Source organism: Vipera ursinii (assembly GCF_947247035.1).
Source record: "Vipera ursinii genome assembly, chromosome: 1".
Lineage (NCBI taxonomy): Eukaryota > Metazoa > Chordata > Lepidosauria > Squamata > Viperidae > Vipera > Vipera ursinii.
In genome coordinates, this window is record NC_139512.1 from 112,135,963 (window position 1) to 112,155,723 (window position 19,761).

The 19,761-nt window shown below is 44.4% G+C and overlaps 1 protein-coding gene across 1 annotated transcript in view; it reads left to right on the forward strand.

The window, feature by feature from the left end:
- The first annotated feature begins 8,287 nt into the window (after window positions 1-8,287).
- Window positions 8,288-19,761, forward strand: part of LOC310632475 (NACHT, LRR and PYD domains-containing protein 12-like) — an 84,289-nt gene continuing 72,815 nt past the window's right edge. Inside the window, exon 1 of the mRNA XM_083349695.1 lies at window positions 8,288-8,373. The gene's annotated coding sequence lies outside the window, so the exon portion shown is untranslated. The remainder of the gene's footprint in view (window positions 8,374-19,761) is intronic.

Below are 19,761 nucleotides of genomic sequence, written 5' to 3' on the forward strand. Positions count from 1 at the left end.
CAACTGCTGGTAGATGAGGCCACAGCCATGGCTCAAACAATAGTAACTCGTAGAGGGGCATTCAAAGTCAAACGCTTGCAGTTTGGAGTCAGCGTTGCACTGGGTATCTTCCAAGGGATTATGGAACGCACACTTAAAGGTATACAGGGTGTCTGTCCTTATTTTGATGATGTTCTCATTGCCAGGAAATCCCCAGTAGTATTGGCCAACAGGCTCAGGGCTGTGTTACAAAGGCTCCGCGATGCGGGCCTCAAGTTAAAGAAAAATAAATGTAGTATTGGGGTCTCATCAATGGAATTCTTGGGGTTCCGTATCGATGCTAGTGGGATTCATCCCACTGATTCAAAAGGAAAGGCCATCAAAATGGCTCCTAGGCCAAAATCAAAAGCTGAGTTGCAAGCATTTTTGGGCCTCCTGAATTTTTATCACACATTTCTACCTCATAAGGCTGCAATAGCAGAGCCCCTCCACAGGCTACTTGATAAAAAAGCCCCTTGGAAATGGACTAATGTACATGAAAAAAGTTTCCAGGATCTTAAGGCCCTTCTTTCAGAAAAGTCCACTGTAACTCATTACATTGAGTCTAAGCCAGTATGTCTTGCATGTGATGCATCTCCCTATGGGGTGGGGGCAGTCTTAAGCCACATAGAAAAGAATGGGAAACAAGTTCCTATTGCATTCTATTCTAGAACCTTATCTGCTGCTGAACGTAATTATGCACAAATTGATAAAGAAGCCTTAGCCATAGTGGCTGGAGTCAAGAAATTTCATGATTATTTATATGGCAGGGATTTCACTGTCTACACTGACCACAAACCCCCTTTGGGACTATTCACAACAGATAAGCAAACTCCCCACATACTATCTCCAAGAATGCTGAGATAGTCTATATTTTTGTCTACATATAAATTTAAGTTAATTCACAAACCAGGGAAGTAAATGGGCCATGCAGATGGCCTCAGCAGACTACCACTGCCACTAACGGATCCTGATCCAGCTCTTGCTGCTAAAATATTGCCTATTCAGGACTTGCCTGAGTTTCCCCTCCATGCTGGGGACATTGCTGCTGAGACTGCCACAGATAAAATTCTGAGCTGGTTGGAAAAAAGTCCAGGCCCTGACTTCCAAAGTTATTTTGTCAGGAGACATGAATTGTCTGCACATAAGGGCTGCTTATTATGGGAAAACAGAGTCATTATTCCCACAGTATTGAGGGAGAGAGTCTTACAGTCCTTACATGAAGGCCACCCAGGCATCATACGAATGAAAGCTTTAGCTAGAAGCTACCTTTGGTTGCCTGGCCTGGATAAGGCTGTAGAAGAGCAAGTCCATGGTTGCTATACCTGCCAGAGATCTAGGCCTGAAATGCCTCAGGCCCCAGTTCATAGATGGGAGGAAACACATACTCCCTGGTTCAGGGCCTTTTCAAGGACAGCTTTTTATGGTAGTAGTGGATAGCCACTCAAAATGGCTGGAAGTAGTTCCAGTCCCTAATATGACTACTGCTAGGACCATCCAGGTGCTGAGAAAACTCTTTGCAACACATGGGCTGCCCGATGTTTTGGTTTCGGATAATGGGGCTCAATTCACTGCTGCTGAGTTTCAGGCTTTTCTCAGAGCTAACCTCATCAGACATGCCATGTCTGCACCATTTCATCCCTCTTTGAATGGACAAGCCAAACGTATGGTGAGGACAACAAAGGAGGCCCTCAAGCACATCATCACAGGTGACTGGCATCATAGACTGGCAGATTTCTTGCTCTGTCAACACTCTACAGCCTGCACAGCTACAGGTAAAAGTCCTGCTGAGCTTCATTGGGGAAGGCACTTAATTACTAAACTGGACAGGTTGTATCCAGACAGAGTGGCATCAGAAGTCTCTAAACCAAAACCCCTGAGGGGGCTGCAAACAGGTGATTGGGTTTGGGCCAGAAACTACGGGCCTGGAAACCTGTGGGTTCCTGGTCAGGTGATCAAAGAATCTGGACCCCTATCTTATAAAGTGGGGTTGGAGGGAGGGCGACTGGTCAGAAGGCACATTAACCAGCTGAGGAAAATGTTTCCAGAATGGTCACTAAGTGAGGACTGTGGTACAAGTCCCTCCCGAGGTCCTCAAGCTGGTGCACAAGCCAATCCACACCAGAACCACCAGGGTTTTCCTTTCTCAGTGGAACTTGATTCTGAGGAAGAACATGGCAGCTCAGAAGTGCAACATGGGACACCTGACCAGGCAAACCAGCCGAATTTCAGCAACTGCTGTGCCTACTCTGCACAACAATATGACTCTGGGGTGGGCCAACCTGGAGAGGCCAGCCAGAGCAATTCAACTCCCCTGGACAACGGAGCACAAGGGGACATGGGTTTACCCAGCCAACCGGGTAAGCTGGTAGACCACAAAGTGACTGGAACTCCAAGGCATTCCTCCAGACCACATAAACCCCCTGCATATCTTACAGACTATGTTGTAAAATAAAGTGATGTGTAATGTTGTGACATTGTACCACTGCCTACAGAAATTGGGGGGTTAATGCTGACAAGCATGTTCATTGAAATGTTGTTTAATCTCATTATAGTCTTACTGCATTGACAGGCTATTTTAGCCGTTGTTTAATCTCATTGTAGTCTACACTACAAGGCACGTCTGTAAAGGTCGCGTAATGACATTCTAACTACCTTGGCTTAACAAAAGCATTCATTATTATTGTTTATTATATTTTAGTATTTGGGTGTTGGGAGTGATTAATAAGCCTTGACTATTGTCAAGGATATGATAACCTGATCTTAGGAGGGAGGGGTATTATGTACTGGGCTTTTTGGTATCTAACCATGTGCGTTGCTGGAGAACTAACGGTTCTCCAGCAACCCAGACAGGATGTCTCCGGTCCTCCAATTGGTCAACTTTAGGTAGCAAACATGGGTTCAATACGATTGGTTGCTACCAAAGGGTTTGGCTATATATTGTGGCAAGGTATCCCCAAGTCTTCAGTACAGTTCCAGCATTAAATAAAGAATGAGTTTCTCTGTACTCAACTGCGTGGCATCATTCCTGCTCATCAGAACCCACAACATAACAGGTCTGTTAGGCAGGCAAAGGCAACACACAGGAAGGACAGCCCTCAACTGCTCACCCATAGCAAGAGCAAGAAAAGGAGCCCCAGAAATGGGGGGGGCACAGCAGAAGAAGAATGGAGCCACTGAAGGCCCAGCTATCCCACAGCATAGATGGAGCACCTGGCTAGTCACTGCTGGAACAGCACAGTCTTAAGCAGAGCCTCCTTAAGCTGGCACAGAGTCTAGCCTGCCTCAATACTAGACAAGGACAGCTTAATGCAATGTTGAATTTGTCTGTTAATTCAACTTTTTTCTCTTGGGACTTTTAAACATTAGGGAGGATCTCAAAAGAGCTTTTGTTTGTACTGATTAACACCATGTGAAAAATTGAAATTGACATATTCATTGCCACTACCATTTCTCATAATTGTTTGATTAGGTTTTGATATTGTATTATTTTTCAGCAGAGACTGGCAAAGAGGTTTGATTTCATAGACCCCTGAGAAGGTCTGCTATCTGGGTGCTAAAAGAAAATGAGATTGCAATTTTTTTGAAGATCATTTTTTATTAAATCTTCTATTTCTACATGCTGAACTTGCCCTGCATATGTTATACCTGCAAAAGCACTCTAGAGACCATACTGGAAAACACATACTGCTCTTTCAGGTAGTTCTGGCTTAATGTACACTCATTCAGCGATTGGTCAGTGTTACATGAGCTCTGAATGAGGGGAAATTATGATGCAGAATAAGACAAGTGCAATGCAACATCTTCAGTGTTTCAGTGTTAATATTTTTATTTGTACTATTACAATGCTAATGCACAGTGCTGGTCTGAACAGCAAAATATACAGCTACACAAAACCTCTTGTCATTAGAATGATTATAGGTTAAGAGCCTTTGCGGATGATTTGGTTGTGACATTATCTCAACCGATTCAATCGGTTATAGACTTGATGGAAGTTATAACTCAGTATGGGAAAGTTTCTGGTTTTAAGGTAAATAATAATAAGACTAAACTATTATCTAAAAACATGACTATGAAGGAAAAGGAAATGTTAGTTAAACTGACAGGTTTTGAAATAGTGAAAAAGGTTAAATATTTGGGAGTATATATTACAGCCTCTAATGTAAAATTGTATAAGAATAATTATGAGGCATTATGGTTAAAAGTACAAAAGGACTTAAACAATTGGAAAAAAATTACAATTATCTTTGCTGGGGAAAATCGCAGCTGTTAAAATGAATGTTCTACTGAAGTTTCTCTTCTTGTTTCAAATGATACCTATTTTGAAAAAAGATTCAAATTTGGATGAATGGCAGAAGGGTATTAATAAATTTATACGGCCGGGGAAAAAACCAAGAATTAAACTTAAGATCTTACAAGACGCACAGGAAAGAGGAGGACTTAAGGCGCCTAACTTGAAATTATACTATGATGCAGTGGTTTTAACATTGGATAGTGATTGGCTTAATTTAACAAATAAAAGTATACTTCATCTTGAGGGATGGGGTTTATTATATGGGTGGCATGTATACTTAATTTATGATAAAAAAGTTGACAAGGCTTTTAAATCTCATATTTTGAGAAGTGCCTTATTGCGTGTCTGGAAAAAGTATTATTATAAGTTAAATTTGTTGTTGTTGTTGTTAGCTGCGAAGTCGTGTCCGACCCATCGCGACCCTATGGACAACATTCCTCCAGGCCTTCCTGTCTTCTACCATCTTCTGGAGTCCATTTAAGCTCACGGCTACTGCTTCAGTGACTCCATCCAGCCACCTCATTCTCTGTCGTCCCATTCTTCTATTGCCCTCGATCTTTCCCAGCATTAGGCTCTTCTCCAGTGAGTCCTTCCTTCTCATTAGGTGGCCAAAGTATTTGAGTTTTAGCTTCAGGATCTGGCCTTCTAAAGAGCAGTCAGGGTTGATCTCCTCTAGGACTGACCGGTTTGATCGCCTTGCAGTCCAAGTAAGTTAAATTATAAAATACCAATCTGGGGGATTCCTGGACACGTGATAGAGGGTGTATCTATGGGTGTGAACTTGGATAGGATTTCTTATAAGGAACTACTTAGATTGGTAGGGAATGATTGGCATTTAAAATTGTTAGCTGAGTTAAAGCAAGAAAATATTGTACAGTCTTGGTTTCAGTATACTCAATTGCTAGCTAGGTGGAAGTTAGATCAAAAGGTTGGTATTACATTAATGGATGAGAATTTGGTAAAACAAATTAAAGATCAAAACCAAGCGCATATAAAGAGAATTTATAATGCTTTAATAGAATTGTATTCGGAAATGGAATTAGTTAAAGATTGCATGATAAAGTGGGCCCAAAATATTCAAGAACCGATTCCATTGGATATATGGGAAGTAATTTGGGTTAGAAATGTAAAATTTACCCAGGCCCAAAACTTAAGAGAAAATTTTTATAAAATGCTTTATAGATGGCATCTAGATCCTAAAAAGTTGTCTTGTATGTATCCTAATTTACAGCCTAAATGTTGGAGATGTGGCAGTTTGGATGCTACTTATTTTCATATCTGGTGGACTTGTAGAAATATAAAAGCTTTTTGGATTAAGATTTGGTGGAACATTCAAAAGATTTTCAAGAGAAAGTTTAAGTTCACTCCACAATTATTTTTATTGGGTGTTATTTCAGATTGTGATACTAAAGAAACTAACTTGATGTTGAATTTGATAACAGCTGCAAGGTTATTGGTAGGGCAATATTGGAAGAAGGATAGCTTGCCTACAATAGAAGAATGGACGCTTAAATTGTCAAATTTAGCAGAAATGGCTAAGATTTCTGCTCATTTAAAGGATCACTCACAAGAAAGATACATTTCGGTCTGGAGAAGATGGATAGATTATATTCAGAATAAATATGGGACTAAAAAGTTCCATTTAGCTTATGAGTAAATTTTAGAGTATTATTATTATTAATAGTTTATTATAGTGGTATTTTTATTAGTTTTAATTAGATGATATTATTATTTTTAGTATTAGTATTGTTATCAATTTGGATATTGTATTGTTTAATGATTAGGATATTAATTTGTTTATGTTTTTATTATTATTATTATGTTTATTTTAAATCTGTTTATATTTATGTTGAAGGGGAGTTAAAGCGCATTATGGACTTGGTTATTTATATAGTTGGTTAATGTTAGTTAGATCATGATTGTTATATTTGTAACCCTGTACTCAGCTCTGGGAAGTGGGGGAGGGAGAGGGGGGGTTTAGGGTGGGTTGGTTTTGGGGTATTGTAATTTTTATAAAACTTCTCAATAATAAAAAAAACCTCTTGTCATTGAGTGTTCAATGTTCAATGCACTCATTGACACAATCGCTGGCAGGACTAGAGCACCAGGAATCTAGGGAGCTTCCTCCTACTGCTTGTTGTGGACAACAAGAACAACACCACCCAGGAGTAGACAAACGGGCCAGTAGTTGAAAAATCCCACCCCCAAAATAAGAGCTTCAAAAGACTTTTGTTCAGAAAAACTGCTTGTTGGAAAACCAATAGTTGCAAACTCCAATGGGGTACTTGATGCCCATCAACAGAAAACTCGCAAAAGGACCAACTCAAACTCACTTGTTGCAGAATCAAGAGACTCAGACCCCGGAATCAAAAGTTTGGTTTATTTTGCGCAAAAGGTTCAGAGCAAAAAGCAAAGGCAATGTCTGAACACCTTGTCATGGAAAAGCAAGTACATATATAGTCTCCAAAAGTAGCAAAACACGGAAATGTAACTTATGAGCTCTGATTGGTTACATGAATTACAGGCCCCCTTCTAGCTCATTTCTAGCCCCTTTGCATTGCTAAATTGTTTTGCAACCTTGTCTTTTTGCTAGCATCTACGGTTCCTGTACCATGTATGTGGTTAGCTACAAGTGAGACATATGTGGCTAGCTGCAACTGAATTCTGTGTGAGCTGTACTAAATGTGTCCCATGGGTGAATGTGTGGTTTGACATTTTCCATTTCCTTCAGACCTTTTCTAACTAATACACGGGTCTTCTCACTTTTGTGTCCTGCCTCACATTTATGACATGCAGCATTCATATGTATTCTTTGTATCTTTCTTTATAGCCTGCCTCACACTGAAGGAAATGTCACCAAGTTCCCAAGTTAATGTCCACCAAAAGTCGGCGTCAACTTCCCTCCGTCCAGTGCGCTCCCACAGAGAGGGCCTCCTCAGGGTGCCTCCGATCAAAGAATGTCGATTGGTGGCCCCCAGGGGGTTGGCGTTCTCTGTGGGCACGCCAGACCTGTGGAACCGCTTGCCGGTCGAGCTCCGGATGGCCCCCGACCTTCGCTCCTTCTGGCGGAATCTAAAAACTTATTTATTCGAGCAATCCGACCTGGTTTGATGGGTTAAGGGTTGGGGTTTTAATATGGCTTTTAATTACTGTTTATATTCGGGCATAATATTTAATTGTTTTTTAACTTTTGTACTTCGTTTTTATATTTATTGCCCTGTGCACCGCCCTGGGTCCTTCTGGAGAAGGGCGGTATAAAAATTTAATAAATAAATAAATAATACAAACAATGCCAAAGCTAGTTTACAAAGTTCAGTATCAAGATTGATAGCAATGGCAACATAAACACACAGAGGAAGAGCTTCAGAAGGGAATTGAGAGGAAAATAGTAGTTAGGCCAGGGGTAGGCAACCTTGGCTCTTTTATGACTCGTGGACTTCAACTCCCAGAATTCCTGATCCAGCTGGCTCAGGAATTCTGGGAGTTGTAGTCCACGAGTCATAAAAGAGCCAAGGTTGCCTACCCCTGAGTTAGGCAAATACTTCTCTTACAAAGCTAAAAGGGGAAAAGGAGGGCACCTTTTCTCTAGAGCACCTTCAACTCTCAGAACTGTTTTGTCTTCAGGTCCTTGGCCTCCTCCATCTCTTGAAAAGAGGAGAAAAAGAATCTGCACATGCCCCCAAGACCCTTTCCTGGTATTACAACTCTGCAGGAGGTTGAGAAAGAATCAGGAAAAGTATTACTGCAAGACATTGAGTGAAGCAGCGGGTACGTGTCTTCATTTAAACCTTTGCTTAAAGGCATCTTTTCAAGGCTTTTACAGCCCTGTTATTTGATATGACTGATTAAGCAGAACGGCTGTGAAACTTCCTCTCTTGAAGCAGCTGCCCCAAGACAACGCAGAGGAAACGGACTCATACAATAAATGCAATAAGGAAGGGAGGGGCACTTTTGAAAACGAAAGTGCTTTTAACAGGAGGCTTGCGAAGGACAGCATTTTATTGTCTGCTTACCAATACAGGACCAATTTAGTTTCAGACTCCATTTTTTGCCACAAAAAGGTAAGCCTGTCATCCTAAGTGCTTAAATATAGGAGGGCTGGATTTTATGTAACCCAGTTGTGTGCATGATAGACCGTTCTGGCCCAATGCTTTGCAAAAATATAAGGCCTTTGAGAAAAACATGTCAGCATAATTCGTGCAGGGAGGAAACGTGAGGGACCCTGATTTCCACTATCAGCCTATAAGCACAGAGAGATTTTTGCTCATGAATGGGGCTGAATGGGATTAACAGATCTGCATTTCTAAAAGGTGGTTTCCTGACTTCCTACTGGGGGCTATTAAGAAAAAACTGGCCCTGCTTTTCTGTCTTTAAGATCCCTTGGGAAAATATAATATTCTGCCTTTTAATATTCCCAAAATATTTCTTTCTCTGGTGTGTGTGCGTGCTGTCCTCCCACAAAAGTTTAATCACATGCTTCAGCAGAAGAGGTGAGGACTGGGGCATTAGTTTACCAGGAAACATGTGCCTTCTGAGAAAGAAGGAAAAAGGTTTTATGTGCCAGGTGACACATATCCATCAGTTCTAGTCTGTTGAGTCTGAGTCTGCCTAACAAAGTACAGTATGTTGGAGTTGTCAGCTTGGGAAAGTGGTGTGGGGGGGAGGCAGTGGCGTAGCGTGGGGGGTGCAGGGGGGCCCGGCCGCACCGGGCGCAACATCTGGGGGGGCGCGCTCGCACTGAGCTGCTCAGGGAGCCCCAAGGGCTGCACAGAGTCGGCTTGGCTCCGCTCTCGAGCTGCTCTTTCTTGCAAAGCGAAACGAGTCCGGCAGGTGAGATGGGCGGCCACATAAACTGAATAAAATAAATAGAAGCGCCCAACTCTCCGCCCAGGCTCAGGCCAACCGCAAGCGCCCCGCAGGCGCCCCGGCAGGCTTGGCCGAGCGAAGATGGACCCGCCGGCCGGCTGGCCTAGCTTCGTGCGCATGCGTGGCTTTATTTAGCGGGGCTCACGTGCGAGCTTGAATGCAGCGGCTCTTGCAGGTCGGAGCCCCGCCCAGCCGCCCTCGAGAGGGACCCGGAAGCATCCCGCATGCGCGCGACTCTTCTTGGAAAGTCTACGCCGCTGCGGGGCGCGTCTTTTCGGCGGTGCCATGACGTCACCGGGTTAGGGGGTGCAAATTGCCCCGGGTGCTGACAACCCACGCTACGCCACTGGGGGGAGGGGAGATGAAGATGCTCCCCTCAACATTTTGCCTGGTGAGAAAGTTGTAGGGAAGGAGAGAGGTTTGTCCTCTTTGCTGTTCCTGATGGTTGTCTGGGAGCTGCCAAGGAGGGGAGAAGCTGGCAAGGGCTGGGGTTTGTTGTGGTCCATCACAGGGTCTCATTGGAGAAGAGGATGGAGTAAGAGTGTTAGGCATATGGTGTTAGCCTACAATGTTGGGTTGAAAATATATTAACCATGATGTTATGTCTTTAAGATGTTAATTGGCCAATGGGTGTGTAAGTGTTCTCATGGCCATAAGAGGAAGCTAGGAACGTAGCTTCTCTCTCTCTCTCTGAATTCACTGATCTCTACTATTACTGTTTTTGCTCTGCTGTTGGTTTACTACTGTTGTAAACCTGAACTGTGTATTGACCTCTGGACCGGTAAGAAGACTTTGTAGTTTGGATTACTCTTTGGACTGTTGCTATTGTTTATGACCTGGACTGTTTATTTTTGACTGTGCATTTTTGATTTTACACTACCTCAAAAGTAAAATACTTTTTGCTTTTACAACTCAGTATACTCTTGTGTGACTCTTACTGCTCTCAGTAACCTTCCTTGTCTGTGCAACTCTTTGGTAGCACAAGGAGACCTCTGCTGGAAGTTTGGATCTGCTGGCAGAATGAGGCTTTTTTCTGCCTATCCTGACCTCCTTGTGAGCATCTATTGGAGGGTCATTGAGGATTGTGAACAAGTTTTTCATCTATCAAAAGCAAGACTTCTAAAAAAGTCCCAACCCCAAAATATTGCCAAAGGGTTCCCCCCAAAACAGTTCTTTTCTTCTGTATATTTGTTCATATATTTAAGAATGTGCAGTAGTGGTCCCCTCCACTGAAATCTTTAAATGGTTACAATATATAGGAGGAACCACAAGATCCAGTTCAGCAATAAAAGAACACAACAGAATAAAATTTGGCATACAGCCTAAAAGTGAAGTTAATCATAGAAGAGTACTGTATTTTACGGCGTATAAGACGACTGGGCGTATAAGACGACCCCCTACATTTCCTGTTAAATTATAGGGTTTGGGCTATACTCGCCGTATAAGACTACCCCTCTTCCAACGCACACCAAATAAAAATTAAAAAACAGATTTGATTTTAATATGGTAATTTTAATTCAAATGCTTATGACATGCAGGTGCTTAGTAGGAAAACTGTCACTTATAAACATAAGGCTGTTTGTCATCAAACATGTAAACATAAAACAGTGCAAGTGGATTAAACTATAATAATAATAATAATAATAATAATAATAATAATAATAATAATAAGAAGAAGAAGAAGAAGAAGAAGAAGAAGAAGAAGAAGAAGATGGAAGGGACCTTGGAGGTCATCTAGTCCAACCCCCTGCTAAGGCAGGAAACCCTATACCATTTCAGACAAATGGCTGTCCAGTCTCTTCTTAAAAACTTCCAGTGTTGGAGCATTCACCACTTCTGGAGGCAGGTTGTTCCACTTGTTAATTGTTCTAACTGTCAGGAAGTTTCTCCTTAGTTCTAGGTTGCTTCTCTCCTTGACTAGTTTCCATCCATTGCTTCTTGTCCTGCTTTCAGGTGCTTTGGAGAATAGCTTGGCTCCCTCTGCTTTGTGGCAGCCCCTGAGATATTGGATCACTGCTATCATGTCACCCCTCACCCTTCTCTTCGTTAAACTACACATACCCAATTCCAGCAACCGTTCCCTATTTTCCTAATTCACTTTTTCACTTTTCCTAATTCACTCTAAAGCTTTCCCTGCACAGAGTAAGGGAAACACCAGCTGCCTGCAATTAGTGCAGGTTCGCATCCCACCAGGCTCAAGGTTGACTCAGCTTTCCATCCTTCCAAGGTAGGTAAAATGAGGACCCAGATTGTTGGGGGCAATAAGCTGACTTTGTAATAATGCTGCTTGGGGGTGGTGGTGGTGAAAGCCCTAATAAACAGGCATATACACAGAATGAAGGCTATTGCTAAGCACATTGATTTGTGCTTTAAATTGTAAGCCACCCAGAGTCTTCGGAGAAGGGCAGGATATAAATGGGATTTTTTTTAAAAAAAAAGACCAAATGGGAGATCCGCTCCAGGTTTTCCAGCCAGCCCGCCCAGTTCCTGAGTCAAATGTGTCCTTAGAGCTAAGCCGTGCTCTGGCTGCTGCCTTCCCCACCTGCCTTTCAAGTTGGGATATACTACAGCTGCTCTTCAACTTTAGAAGGAAAGACGCCCAGACCCCAGCCTGTAAAAAATCACAGACTGCAGCTTCTTCTCCAATTAGTCCCGCTTTCCCTGCGCAGACTAAATGGGAGATCCGCTCCAGGTTTTCCAGCCAGCCCTGTCCCTAAATTTTCAGCACCCGGCGTATAAGACGACCCCTGACTTTTGAGAAGATCTTCATGGGTTAAAAAGTAGTCTTATACGCCGGAAAATACGGTAATAATTCCATTCCTGCCACCAGAAGCCCCACAACAGTCCAGTCTCAAGGGCCTTCTGGAAAAGTAGGTAGTCCAGAGGCTATGAGAGTGGGTGCCTCTTGCTCTGTGGGGTGCAAACCCTCACAGAGAATATCTACTTTCAGGGCTTCTCCTCCCATTGCAATTCATGAATGGGAGGGAACTTCCTTTGGCATTTTCTGTGCTCTTGGATTGGGAGGCAGCAAATTTAAAGAGTCTGTTTCAGTTGTCAATTAAATATTTATGTTACATTTTGCAAGAACTAGTCCAGAATACTTCTTTCTGGAAATGTAGAGAGTCAGGATACAACAATTTCTTCATTAAAAAAGTATGGCTGCAATCCTTCTCTTTCTGAATGAGATTAAGAGCTCCCTGGATTATCTCCTTCTCCATTGTTAGTTGCCACTCCTGGAGAGGTAGATCCTCATCCTGATTTTTCATGGTGAGGGAGGAGGCTAGAATAACTTATTGCTTCTGGTCTGGGGTAATACACTCCGTATTCAATGAACAGTCCTTCTACCTAATGTTTAGTTTAGTGACTGACTGTTTATGGGCCTCTGTGTAATCCAACAGCTGAAGTCCTGTGGCCTAATATTGTCGTAGGCCATAGTTGTCTCCACACTGATGTTAAAATGAAATCTAGGCTTACCTGAGCAGAACTCTGCTCCTGCAGAGGCCTTTCTCGTTAGTCACTCACCTGCATGCTTTCCTCAATCACATTGGATTTATGAGATTTTTTGCTAAAAGTTTTACTTCCTGTTTTGGGCAAAAACACACCCATTGGTATTTGTTTTCTGGCTGACAGAAAAAGAGCTTAAAAATTGGGTCTGGTCACATGATGACCCACTGTCACAACTTACAATTGTAACGGGCAGGCTCCAGTACAGTCATAAGTCAAGGACTATCTGTACTGAAGTAGTGGATATCTTCTGCCTTTTAGGATTAATCATCAACAGTAAAGAAACAGACAGGAAATACAAGCAGGAAGTTGTTGTTAGCTGCAAAGTCGTGTCCGACCTATCGCGACCCTATGGACAATGTTCCTCCAGGCCTTCCTGTCCTCTACCATCTTCTGGAGTCCATTTAAGCTCACGCCTACTGCTTCAGTGACTCCATCCAGCCACCTCATTCTCTGTCGTCCCCTTCTTCTCTTGCCCTCAACCTTTCCCAGAATTAGGCTCTTCTCCAGTGAGTCCTTCCTTCTCATTAGGTGGCCAAAGTATTTGAGTTTTAGCTTCAGGATCTAGCCTTCTAAAGAGCAGTCAGGGTTGATCTCCTCTAGGACTGACCGGTTTAATCGCCTTGCAGTCCAAGGGACTCGCAGGAGTCTTCTCCAGCACCAGAGTTCAAAGGCCTCAATTCTTTGGCGCTCAGCCTTTTTTATGGTCCAACTTTCACTGCCATACATTGCAACTGGGAAGACCATAGCAGGAAGAGGGTTGAAGTAATTAATACCTGTGTCTGTGAAAGTGAAACTGCTCTTTACAGCAGGCAGAAAAGGGAATGGGCTTTGCAGTTCAGCATTGGATTTATACCTGTAACTTTGTGGGCTGATTTCCGAACATTTCGTTATCAGGCTAGGTAACATATTCAGCGGAGTTTAACGATTGCTACCCCCAGTGCTTTTTTTGTAAAAGAAAAAGGTGCCGGAACTCACATATGTCATACAACCCACCTTGCCTACCCTACAAGGTTCCATTCAAAAAAGGTGTTGGAACTCCGTTTTCAGCATTCTATGACAAAAAAAGCCCTGGCTACCCCTAAATAAGAATTGCTTCCCTGCAATGCTAAAAATGCCCTCCAATCCTAAGTCTACGTGGACTTGCGTGTGCAATTGCCTCTCCCCCCCATGTTGGAGAAAGAAAATTGGGGATGTTAAGTACTGGGCTCTTGTGATATACCACATGGGTTGCTGGAGCAGCTAATGGCTCTCCAGCAACCCAGACTACCAGTCTCCTGTGCTGCAATTGGCTATCCCCAGGCGGCAATGGGTGATTCAAACCTATTGGCTGCTGCCTAGGGGCTAGACTATATATTGCGGCTGGTTGCAGCCTTTGCCTCAGTACAGTTCCAGCATGAAATATAGTATGAGTTATCCTGTACTCAGCTTCGCATCTTCATTCCTGCACCAAAGAACCCACTATTTAACAGGGGACACATTTGCATTCCAAACTACTGCAAGTTATAACCTGGAGATGGCTGTACCCCATGAACTGGACACCATTACAACATATCCAACCCTTCCACAGAAGATGATGCAGGCTTCCTTGGTGCCTTCACCCTGGAACTGAGCACAGCTACTTGTACCTTGTATCATGCAAGGACTCCTGTGAAATGCCAGACCTTCTCAGATTTGGGTGTGCCAGGGAGCGGTGAAATTTTTTTGTGGCAGGAAGACCTCCAAATGGTCAAAGAATAAGGAATTTAAAGCACCATGTAAGTTGTTATCAGGAAAATAAGAACAGTTTCTTTTCTTTTTTGCTATGATACGTAAACTGGTACAAAGATGATTTATGTACTTTTCTTGGAGAAATTGAATCACAATCACAAAAGAGAAAAAGAGAATTGTAAACACTCAGACAAGTGGACCAGTGGACAAATGAACTCACTACTTGGGGGGAGCAGTCACTTTTCCCCCTCTCGGAATCCAGGATTTTTCTGCACTGTTAGACTCCTATTGCTCAAGCTTTAGGCGTCTTTGAAAGTTCTGCATTTTGTTTTGCAGAATCAGTGCTTTTTTTGTAAAAGAAAAAGGTGCCGGAACTCACACATGTCATACAACCCGCCTTGCCTACCCTACAAGGTTCCATCCAAAAAAGGTGCCGGAACTCCGTTCTGAGCGTTCTATGAGAAAAAAAGCCCTGTGCGGAATCATCCTCTACATCTTCTCATTGGTGGTGGTTGGGGGAATACTAGGCACCAACAATAGTACTGTTTTTATCTTAATCCACAGCACTTTACAATGTTATAGAGTTCTTTCATTTGGATTTCTGAATACTTGTGAATACTTTTAACACAGGGAAGCTCCTCTCTCCATTCTATTTCTGAGCAACTTGTATCCTTTAATTGCCATGTTCCCAGTTGTGGGATCTATCCCACCAGTTTTTCTTTATATTTATTCAACTGTATACATAAAATGTATTGTTTCCCATATTCTGAATATTAGTGTATAATAAGGAAGACCATGAACTTTGGTTCATAATGGTTCTTGGAGTAGTTTGATAAACATTTAGACTAACATGACTCCTTCCTTCTGCAATGCTGAACCTTTTCTGAGGCAACTGCTTTAAGTTTTCACTTTCAACTCCAACTAAGTGCATTTTGAGGCCATCTTAATGATGCTTGCCATGCTTCAGCCAGACAATTTTATGACCCTGCTTATGAGATGCAAGTCATCTTGCATCAGCTGTTCCTCCAGTCATGCTGCAAGCAGCTCAATCTCTCCATATTCTCAGAACCAGAGGGTGAACAATTCAGCCTGCTGTGGCAGTTTTTGCTCTTAGCCAATGCAAGACATTAGCAGAACTCAAATCTTGCAGAACTGGCTGCTCAAGCCAATTGTGAGGTGTTCATAGACTTTGACCAAGTGCCCTTCCAAAGGCAAACAAAATGGAGCAAGGAAGGCCTGAATCTTTTGCAAAACAAGATACATTAATCAAACTCCCTATAACAAGCAATGTATTTATATACCCATTGTTGTACTGATCTCAATAATTAAAATTATTTAGTTGTTACTGAAATTAACAATGGAAGAATAGGAGCAAAATAAATTTCATTTGCATTCCAGAGTGTGACAGTCATTCCAGTGAGAGCCATTTCCCATCTTCCAGATGATAACATGCTGTGGGGAAACTGCCCCTTGACTCTACCCAGAAACCTTATTTTCCCTTATGTATTTATTATTGTTTGGAAGAAATCCAAACTTCAGCAGTGAAGTGAAGTAGTAAAGTATATAGACAGAAGCACCAGGTTCTGGGTGGGGTCTGCATTGGGATAAATGTCTGTACAATTTTAAGTGGAAACAAATCAGTTTGTGATAGAGGAAACCCCTGGTAGTAAATGGATCTCCTTTTATCAATAACCCAAGGCAGCAAACATACCTAATACTTCCTCCTCCTTCTTTCTCCTCCTGTTCTTCTTTAAGGTGAATTGGGCTAAGAGAAAATGACTGGCCCAAAGTCGCCCAGCGTCAGCTTTCATGCTTAAAGAGGGACTAGAACTTTTCCAGAGAGCCAGACCTTTCCATAATGTCTCTGAAATAGGATAATTTTAATCTGGTCACTTGTGCTTTGAGTGAGAACTGAGTTTCATTTTTTTTTTAATCCATTTTGTTTGTATCCATCATTTGTCATGATCAGCTCACTCCTGCTATCAACTTCTGTGGCAGGATGGTCTCATTAAATACCGTATTTTCCGGCGTATAAGACGACCCGGCGTATAAGACGACCCCCTACTTTAAAGAAGTTTTTCAAGGTTTTTTGTCTTATACGCCGGAAAATACTTACATGCCCTGCCCTCCCTGTCCGTTGCAGAGGAGGCAAAGGCCCGACTGGCCCCGCCGGCCCTCCCGCTTCTCCCGTGCTTCTGCCAGCCCCCGAGGCGCAGCGTTTCCCGGGCGGCAGGCAGTGCCGGAGGGCAGCCGCCACCCCGCCACGGCCGGCGCCCCTCCTGCTTCCCCCCCCCAGGCCTTCAACTTCTCCCATTCGGCGCAGGGCGGGGCAGCTCCGCCCGCAGCCTCTTTTTCATGTGCCGCTTCCCTCTCACCATCGGCCGAGGCGCACTCGGCCCGGGCTCCCGGTCCCTCTTCCCAGCCGGCTTCCCGCCCTGCCCCTCATGGAGCTGGACTGGGCGTGCAGCCTCTCGGTGTGGCTGCTTTTCCTGGGCAGCCTGGCGGTGCGGCTCCTGCGCTCAGACCTGTTGCTGAGCCGGCGGCTGCTGCGTGGGAGGCTGCTGGCCGTCCTGCCGCTGCCCCTCAGCGCCGCGCTCACGGCAGCTGCCTGCTGGCTTGTCTCGGCTAGCACCGCCCGGCGGAAGTGCAGCGTCGGATGGGAGCAGGACTTCCCTGCCGGCTCCCGTCCGACGCTCTTCCCTCTTGAGGCAGCTGCTGCCTCAAGAGGGAAGAGCGTTGGACGGGAGCCGGCTCTTCCCTCTTGAGGCCACAGCTGCCGCAAGAGGGAAGAGCGTTGGACGGGAGGCGGCTCTTCCCTCTTGAGGCCGCAGCTGCCGCAAGAGGGAAGAGCGTTGGACGGGAGGCGGCTCTTTCCTCTTGAGGCACCAGCTGCCTCAAGAGGGAAGAGCGTCGGACGGGAGCCGGCAGGGCAGTCCTGCACACGCGCGCACTCCCCAGCTGCTAAGGAGCAGCCGGGGAGTGCGCGCGTGCGCAGGACTGCCTTGCTGGCTCCCGCCAGACGCCACCCACTGATTTTCTGGCATATAAGACGACTGGGCGTATAAGACGACCCCCCAAGTTTTGAGGTGATTTTCAAGGGTTAAAAAGTCGTCTTATACACCGGAAAATACGGTAGTCCATCCCAGAGTTTTTATGGATCTGATTAGACAGTTTCCTCTTGGTGTCCTATTGAAACCTGGAATAGAAAAGTGTTAAAGGCATTGCATATGCTTCTTCTAAAGTGGCTTTTTCCTCAGCAAAAATCCTAGACCAGTGGTGGTGAACCTATGGCACGCATGCCAGAGGCGGCACTCAGAGCCCTCTCTGTGGGCATGTACGCCATGCCCCGGAGATGGCAACTGTCCCTCTTCAACTAGCTGCCTCCTACCTCGCCGAGGTCCCACGTGGCCAGATGCACCCCGGCATGACTGGTTTCCCTCCCCCACATCCCATCCCTCCTGGCCTCACATGCTTTCTTTTTTCGGGGCACGACCCACTGCATCACCTCCTCAGCTGTCAGCCAACCATCCATCTCAGAGGCGGCTTCTTTGAACTGTTGGCAGTGGCCTGCGGAGCCCTAGAATATGCCCATTGAGGCTGCTGACAGACACCATTGGCCCCCATGCACTCGCTGGCCTCTGTGTGGGGGGGGGCTGATGGTGTCAGGCAGCAGCTGCCCCAGCCCTTGCCTTGTCCCATGGCAATGACACCCCGACCCTGCCTTGCTTCACCTCACAGGACGAGCCTCCTGCCTGCCACCTCACCTACCAGTTGTTGTTGTTAGCTGCGAAGTAGTGTCCGACCTATCGCGACCCTATGGACAACATTCCTCCAGGCCTTCCTATCCTCTACCATCTTCTGGAGTCCATTTAAGCTCACGCCTACTGCTTCAGTGACTCCATCCAGCCACCTCATTCTCTGTCGTCCCCTTCTTCTATTGCCCTCAGTCTTTCCCAGCATTAGGCTCTTCTCCAGTGAGTCCTTCCTTCTCATTAGGTGGCCAAAGTATTTGAGTTTTAGCTTCAGGATCTAGCCTTCTAAAGAGCAGTCAGGGTTGATCTCCTCTAGGACTGACCGGTTTGATCGCCTTGCAGTCCAAGGGACTCACAGGAGTCTTCTCTAGCACCATAGTTCAAAGGCCTCATTTCTTCGGTGCTCAGCCTTTTTTATGGTCCAACTTTCACTGCCATACATTGCAACTGGGAAGACCATAGCAGGAAGAGGGTTGGAGTAATTAATACCTGTGTCTGTGAAAGTGAAACTGCTCTTTACAGCAGGCAGAAAAGGGAATGGGCTTTGCAGTTCAGCATTGGATTTATACCTGTAACTTTGTGGGCTGATTTGCGAACATTTTGTTATCAGGCTAGGTAACATCTTCAGCGCAAGAGTCTTCTCCAACACTATAGTTCAAAGGCCTCAATTCTTTGGTGCTCAGCCTTTCTTATGGTCCAACTTTCACTGCCATACATTGCAACTGGAAAGACTATAGCCTTGACTATACGCACTTTTGTTGACAGGGTAATGTCTCTGCTTTTTAGTGTGCTGTCAAGATTTGCCATGGCTTTCCTCCTGAGGAGCAAGCGTCTTTTAATTTCTTGGCTACAGTCTCAAACTGCATTGATCTTGGAGCCCAGGAAAAAAAAATCTGTCACTTCCTCCATTTCTTCCCCATCTATTTGCCAGGAATTCAGAGGGCCGGATGCCATGATCTTGGTTTTTTTAATGTCAAGTTTCAACCCAACTTTTGCACTCTCCTTCTTCACCCGCAACAAGAGGCTCTTTAGTTCTTCTTCACTTTCTGCCATTAGAGTGGTATCATCTGCATATCTTAGGTTGTTGATATTTCTCCCGGCAATCTTAATTCCAACTTTTGATTCATCTAGCCCTGCCTTTCTCATGATGTGCTCTGCACATAAATTAAATAGGCAGGGCGACAGTATACAGCCTTTCCGGACTCCTTTCCCAATTTTGAACCAATCAGTGGTTCCGTGTCCAGTTCTCACTGTTGCTTCTTGGCCCACATATAGGTTTCTCAAGAGACAAATAAGATGGTCTGGTACTCCGATCTCTTTAAGAACTTGCCACAGTTTGTTGTGATCCACACAATCAAAAGCTTTAGCATAGTCGATGAAGCAGAAGTAGATGTTTTTCTGGAACTCTCTAGCTTTCTCCATGATCCAGCGTATGTTGGCAATTTGATCTCTAGTTCCTCTGCCTCTTCGAAATCCTGCCTGTACTTCTGGTAGTTCTCGATCCACATACTGCTGGAGTCTAGCTTGTAGGATTTTAAGCATAACTTTACTAGCATGAGAAATGAGTGCAATGGTGCGATAGTTTGAACATTCTTTGGCACTGCCTTTCTTTGGAAT